The following is a 6,223-nucleotide window of genomic DNA, read 5'->3' on the forward strand; positions in this document are numbered from 1 at the left end:
GATCACCTACTAAGAAGTACGCTGGTAACACTAAGAAAATAAAAACACAAATACAGACGAATGATATTAAAGATGTTTAGCATGCAAGCCTTTAACAATCGTCATTTTAAGAGGGCTTCCTTTAAAAAGGATCATTATTGCAATAATGCACAGGTATTACCAATTTCAAGCATTTCCTTGTAGGTATCTCTGTGCAAAGTAGTGTTCATTACTCCTGATTCAAAATCAGAAGTTAACCTAACCTGCACTACTTCTACTAAAGTCATATGGAAAGCAAGATTGAAAATAAGCGGTATCATATTGACATGGCCAACTTTTCAAATGTTAAATATTTTTACTGATGTATTTTGTGGCACTACATAGCTACCCTAACGCTGGATGACTCACCTCATACATACCAGAAATCAAATTCTAAATCTATTACTATTCATGATTTTCCAATTAAGTATGCCCATAATTGTTGTCAAATGTCCACACATTCTATTATACACTCCTCTAGAATAATTTCTAGAAAGCATAAATATCTGAATTTCAGATTTAATTTCTTCCCTAGGTCTAGATATTCAGAATAGTGTATTTTTTCTAATTACAGCTATTATCCACTAACTTTACACTTCTTGTGCAATATTTACAAGGCAAATGTTAATACAAATCCAATATAATGACTTGAACACTTTGTAATGTAATATAGACATAAAGTATCACACTTGCCACGAACACAAAGAAAATTGCAATAGAAAACTTTTTATATCAATCCCTGTCTCAAATCAATTGAGAGTTTGACTTTTTCATCTAGTATCCTTCAAAATATAGTTACTTATATTGCACAGGAATAAATGCATGAAATAGTTAGGCCTAAGGCTTTATTACCTTAACTACCATACAAACACAACAACAAAAATTGGTTCTATCCCAAGCAAATTAACTATCTATTGCCCTGTTTCTTCAAAAGTCATATGAACATTAACAGAGTTTCAAACATGCAAGAAGGTTACACAGGGGTACCTGTACACTTATATAGAACAGGTATCTGCAAATGGTTTTAGTAACGCAATTTTGCTTCTCTGATCCTTCTGCTTCTTTTACATCAAAATTTAAGTATTTCACATGTAAATATATATATACACACACACATATTTCACTGGTTTGCCTGTTCTTACGTCTTTATTTTTTTAAGTATAAAAAACAGCTTTAAAAGACAGCAAAAGGCCTCCGAGAAACATTTTTGATGGAATATCTTCAAGTAAAATGTTTAAGAAGTTGAGAGGAAAAAAATAAATAAAACTTGTATACAGGAAACAAACTCAAAATGTACAAGATAGTCAAAAGTAAAAAATAGAAGATAACAATAAAGTATTTCTCTTTCAGTTGAAATAATTATTACAAGTAATGTCTTGAGAATAATTAATTTTGTATTTCTGCAACATTGATAAAATAACTACATACTCCTTAAGCAGCTAGCTGCTGTGATAAACAGTGGACCAACACTAGGAAAAAAATTACATAGTCTTGCTTCACACACACACTTAAACATGACCGAAAAAAAAAAACCCAACCTAAACCAAAAATAAGCCATCTTATAAACACTTTCAGGTTAAATATCTCTGTCCACTAAATTTATTTTTCTGAAATAAAGAAATTTACACCTACATAAACTGTGATAAGGCAAGAAACTAATGATTAAGCACAGATGGCTCTGAAGAACAAAACCAAAAAATTCATTACAAATCACAAATACCATCTAAAATTTCACTCTATAAAGACATCTATTTTTCATACCAAAAAACTGCATGCTTTCTGACTTAAAAAGAAAAAAGTGTCATAAACACAACCCTTGCAAGACATACTTGACAGGAGCTACGTAACTACAGTAGCTTATTTCCCATTCATATCTGGTATATTCAAAGCAAAACTCCTTAAATGAAAAATAAGTCAGAGAAGTCTATTATTGTTAGCTTAACAAACCCATATCTGTTAAAATGAGACCTGTTTGAAACAGACGACAAAAGAATTGCTAGAGCTCATGTGGCTTCCTGATGATGAAAACTACCCAAGAGCTACAACTAGTTCTGCACAGTCCTTTCTTTCCTGTGAAGCAGAGTTACACTCGGCCTGTACGCATGCTACAGACCAAAAGAAAACACAACAAACACAGCAATTCTGCTGCTGCACACTGAGATAGGGACAGTTAGAGACAACTAGTGGCTCCTCCTGCAATTCACAAAGTTTAAAAATAAAAAGCTGCTTTTTCGACAGTGTAAATGGTTCCTCTCTGCGCACGTAGGCCTGAGGCCCTGTTGCAAACAGTGTCTAACAGGACCAGGCAGCACAAAGACAGGAATGGGAGATTAGTGGGAGGGAGGGAGGCCGGGATTGGGGCTCAGCAGGATCTTGAGGCTTTTTAAAATTCAAACTGCTCCCTGACCAATACAAATCACGGACATGCTACTGACTACTACACGGATTTACAGCATCAAAAACACGCCTTCTACGTGACAGCTATATTAACTTCACCCTTTTAAACATGCATCAGGGCACTAGGAGGCATGATAGCACAGTTTTATAACAAAACTCTAACATAATACACGAGAAAGTTACTCTATTGGATACATTAACCATTTATTATTACAACATATCTAACCGAACAACTAAAAACCTGCTGAAAAATTGAAAAATTATGTAATGCGGATACTTGTTTGCCATTTACAAATTTCCTTTCTTTACCAAAGATGAAACTTTGTATCTTAACATTTGCCTAAATTATGTAATTTCTGTAGCAGTAGTTTTACTAGTTCACAAGGTGTCTGCTTTAAATCTGCGTCAATTTTTGGTAACACTCACAACTCTGCCACACATAAATCCGAGCTTTACTTCACTGCAAATTAGCTACCATTTACATATAAAGACCTGACACTTAATCAAGCACCATTTACAAAACACATTTGACCTGTTAAAATGACACCTAATTACATATTCAAACATCATGGACATGAACAGCCAATAACAACCTCAGGATTCCAAAGTGAAATGGCCTGACAAGAAAGGATGACACTTTTTAAGCATTCCTCACTTTTGACTTTATTAAATTTCGTTTGATTTTCAAGTACTTTGAGTAAAAACTCATCTTCACCTTGGTCCCTTAAATGTCATAAACACAGCACTATATACACAATCCCTCTCGCGTTTCCTATTTGTTAGAAGCATAAAATAGTGTTTCTTCTGAATTTAGTATATATTCCTGTAACACACACACAGCACATAGACACTGAGACCGTGTGGAGCACCTGATACAATATATTTGCCTATCTGTATTTCCTGGGTCTGCAGGTGTCTGTGTTGTATCAATCAACCCACAATCACTAGTTTTATGCTATAAATATACTAAGTGATTAACACACTAATCAATCGTTATGTTATTTAGAGATTAAACCTCTGCACACTATAAAATCTGTAGGCATTCGAACTTCTGAATGTTCAGAACACAGTTGGTTAAAAGAAGGCAACAGCAAAGAGAGCTGGTATTTTTGTTCCTGGGTATTTACATTGTCTCCCCTTATTTCTCCACTTACTCCTTCCCCACTTCAGAAAGCTGTCTGCGCTGGGACCTTCCTTCCTTGCCTCGGTGAAGTTGTAAATATAGCAAAGGATCAGTGCACATTTGCAGCTAATTGTATTGTTTCCTCCTCCTCCTGCTCGTCTCCGGGTTGAGGCCTGTCACTGAGAAGCCGCTTCGCCTTTCTAATCCCCGAGCTGGAGTAAAGGCGCTGGCCGGCGGGCCTGCGCTCTCCACCGGGCCTGGGCCTTCCAGCAGCCCGGGAGGAACCAATCTCCTCCACCAAACCCGAGTGAGCAGGAAGGGGGGCTGCGAATAAACACCTCCGGTTGCCACTTATTCCCCTCTACCCCGGATAACAGCTAATCCCCTCTGCTCCCGGCAGTGCTGGGCCGCCTGGGCTGGGAGGCCCGGCCCGCTGCTGGAGAGGGCAGGGAGGGGAAGGGGAGACAAGGAGGGGGGATTACCTGAGCAAATCGGCGTCTGAATCCAACGAGAATCCGAGAGAGGGGGAGAGAAATCCGCCCCCCTCCCTCCTCAGAGGAGCCGCCGCCGCTGGGCCGCCGCCGCCGCCGCGGAGCAGGAGGAGGAGGGGAGATAATATAACAACAATAATCCGGGCCGGGAGGGGGGCTGGCTCCTCTTCCGTCTCCTCCTCAGTGCAGCGAACATGTAGAGCCGGGGGGTGAGCGGCCGAGATAAATCCCTTCCCCCTGATCCTGCTTCACAACATCAACCGGGGCCGGGCCGCGCCGAACCGGTTCCGAGAGACACTCCGAGCCGCGGCGAAGCAAGGGGGTGGCCGGGGAAGCAGCGCTGCCAGGGGGCCGCCGCCGCTCCCTCCGTGTGCGGGAGGGCGGGGGAGGGGGCAGCCTGGGCAGGGTGAGTCGGTACCGGGCGGGGGGGAGAGGGGAGAGAGGAGGAGGGGGAAGGATCCTGTGTGTGTCTCTCTCGCTCCCTCTAAGAACAAAATGCCGACCGGAAGTGCAGCTGCAGGAATGACTCCCTCCACCGGCGCCAAACACCAACAGCCTCCCCCTTCCCTCCACTGCCTGCTCCTCGCCTGCTCTCTCCCTCGCTTCACCAGCGCCGCTTCCGCTGCCGCCACTGCGCTTCTCGGAGCCGCCGCAGCTGGAGCGGCTCCCTCCGCCTCGCCTCGCCGCGGCGTGGCTGCCTCTGCCCTTCTCACCCCTCCGGCCGCCGCCCGAGTTTCTTTTTTTCACCTTCTGGTGTGCGGAACGAGAGCGGAGTTTACGCTTAGGCCTGCGCCGAGAGGAAGGCAGCCAGCGATTTTTGAAGACGTGAGCGCTGAAAAAAACCACACGTCTGGGGTTTTGGTGGGGAGGACTGCAAAATGCCGCGTCGCAGGAGGCAGACCTAAATAAGGCGCCTTAAAATGAACCCACAAAGGCGGCCGTCGCCCTCCGTCGCGGCGGTGAGATGTGTCAGCCCTGGGACACTCGCTGGAGTTACTGTTGCCGCTCACGTCCGTCTCCGAGGTGTAAAGAGGCAGTGTGGCAGGAACTGAAACACCCGATGCTGAAAGCGTTGCCGGGGCGAGGGATTTCCAGGTGGATGTACCGAACTGGAGCGGCTTTTGAAAACAGCCTTTTTGGACGAACACTGGGGAAAATGGTGATGTTCAGGTGAAGGGTCTTTTGTTGGAGGCTGATGCTCCCCACTGCCACCAGATTTACTGGAAATATTTTAACTGTGGGTTGTGAAGGAGTGTTTGGAGAAAGAGAGTGTCCTAGTCTGAAAGATTTTCTGGTGTTCCTCCGTACAGGTACAATTGTGAATAATCATAGTACAGGATAATAGCGAAGAAGCGTTTATATCCAATGAGTTAACTATGTCTTTTTGTACTCACGTCGTTTTGCCGTCAGTACTTGAACCAACATCCTTTGATTTTTCGCGGAAGCCTTGCTTGTCTGTGGACTTCAGGATTCAGCCGCAAGTTGGACACAGCTGTAAATACCCTGTGGCATGTAAAGACACCCTTTTCAGCTCTGGATGAATATTTTTTCCACAAAGGATTAATATCTTACACCAGTGCACTTGAATATTTCCAAGTCTTAGGATTTCCTGAATAATGCTCTAACACAGATTTAAGTGCCTCTCTCAAGCTTAAACAACTATTAAATTTGAAATGTTGGATTAATCAAAGTTCATTTTGCAAGTGTATAAGTTTTTGTTTGAAAGTATAGAAATGAAGATGGCACTGGAGAATACGGTAATTCAGTACTGGACATACTAGTATCTATGTAAGTTGAATGGAGACAGAGTGAACCAGGCTCTGAAAAAAATGCATTGTATACCTTCAATCCAAGTTAATATAAAAGGTCACAATCCTATAACTGTTTACGCATTTACAGTTTCAGGTTATCCATTTGAAATAAAGGGAAAGAATTGGTGTAGTTCATCAAGTGTGTTCGTAAGTCTTTGTTTAAGCAGTGTAGCTCTGTAACTCAAGAGTGAAAATATTTATCTGTTCTTGGTAAAAAACTAAAGTTTAATGAACTACGTATTTGGAGTTCACCCACCTATATGTATGTGGATATATGCACTTAAGAATTCACATGAAAATGCAATTCTAAAATGACAAAGCTGGCCAAGAAATCTATTTCTAACTGACTTACTAATTCATGTTGATGGAGTCTTTCTGTGATT

General features: G+C 42.1%; 1 protein-coding gene across 2 annotated transcripts in view; it reads right to left on the bottom strand.

The window, feature by feature from the left end:
• Positions 1–6,223, bottom strand: part of NIPBL (NIPBL cohesin loading factor) — a 153,935-nt gene extending 147,712 nt beyond the window's left edge. For both annotated transcript variants that reach the window (XM_080362076.1, XM_080362077.1), the window contains exon 1: positions 4,021–6,223. The gene's annotated coding sequence lies outside the window, so the exon portion shown is untranslated. The remainder of the gene's footprint in view (positions 1–4,020) is intronic.

This window comes from Nesoenas mayeri (assembly GCF_963082525.1).
Source record: "Nesoenas mayeri genome assembly, chromosome: Z".
Lineage (NCBI taxonomy): Eukaryota > Metazoa > Chordata > Aves > Columbiformes > Columbidae > Nesoenas > Nesoenas mayeri.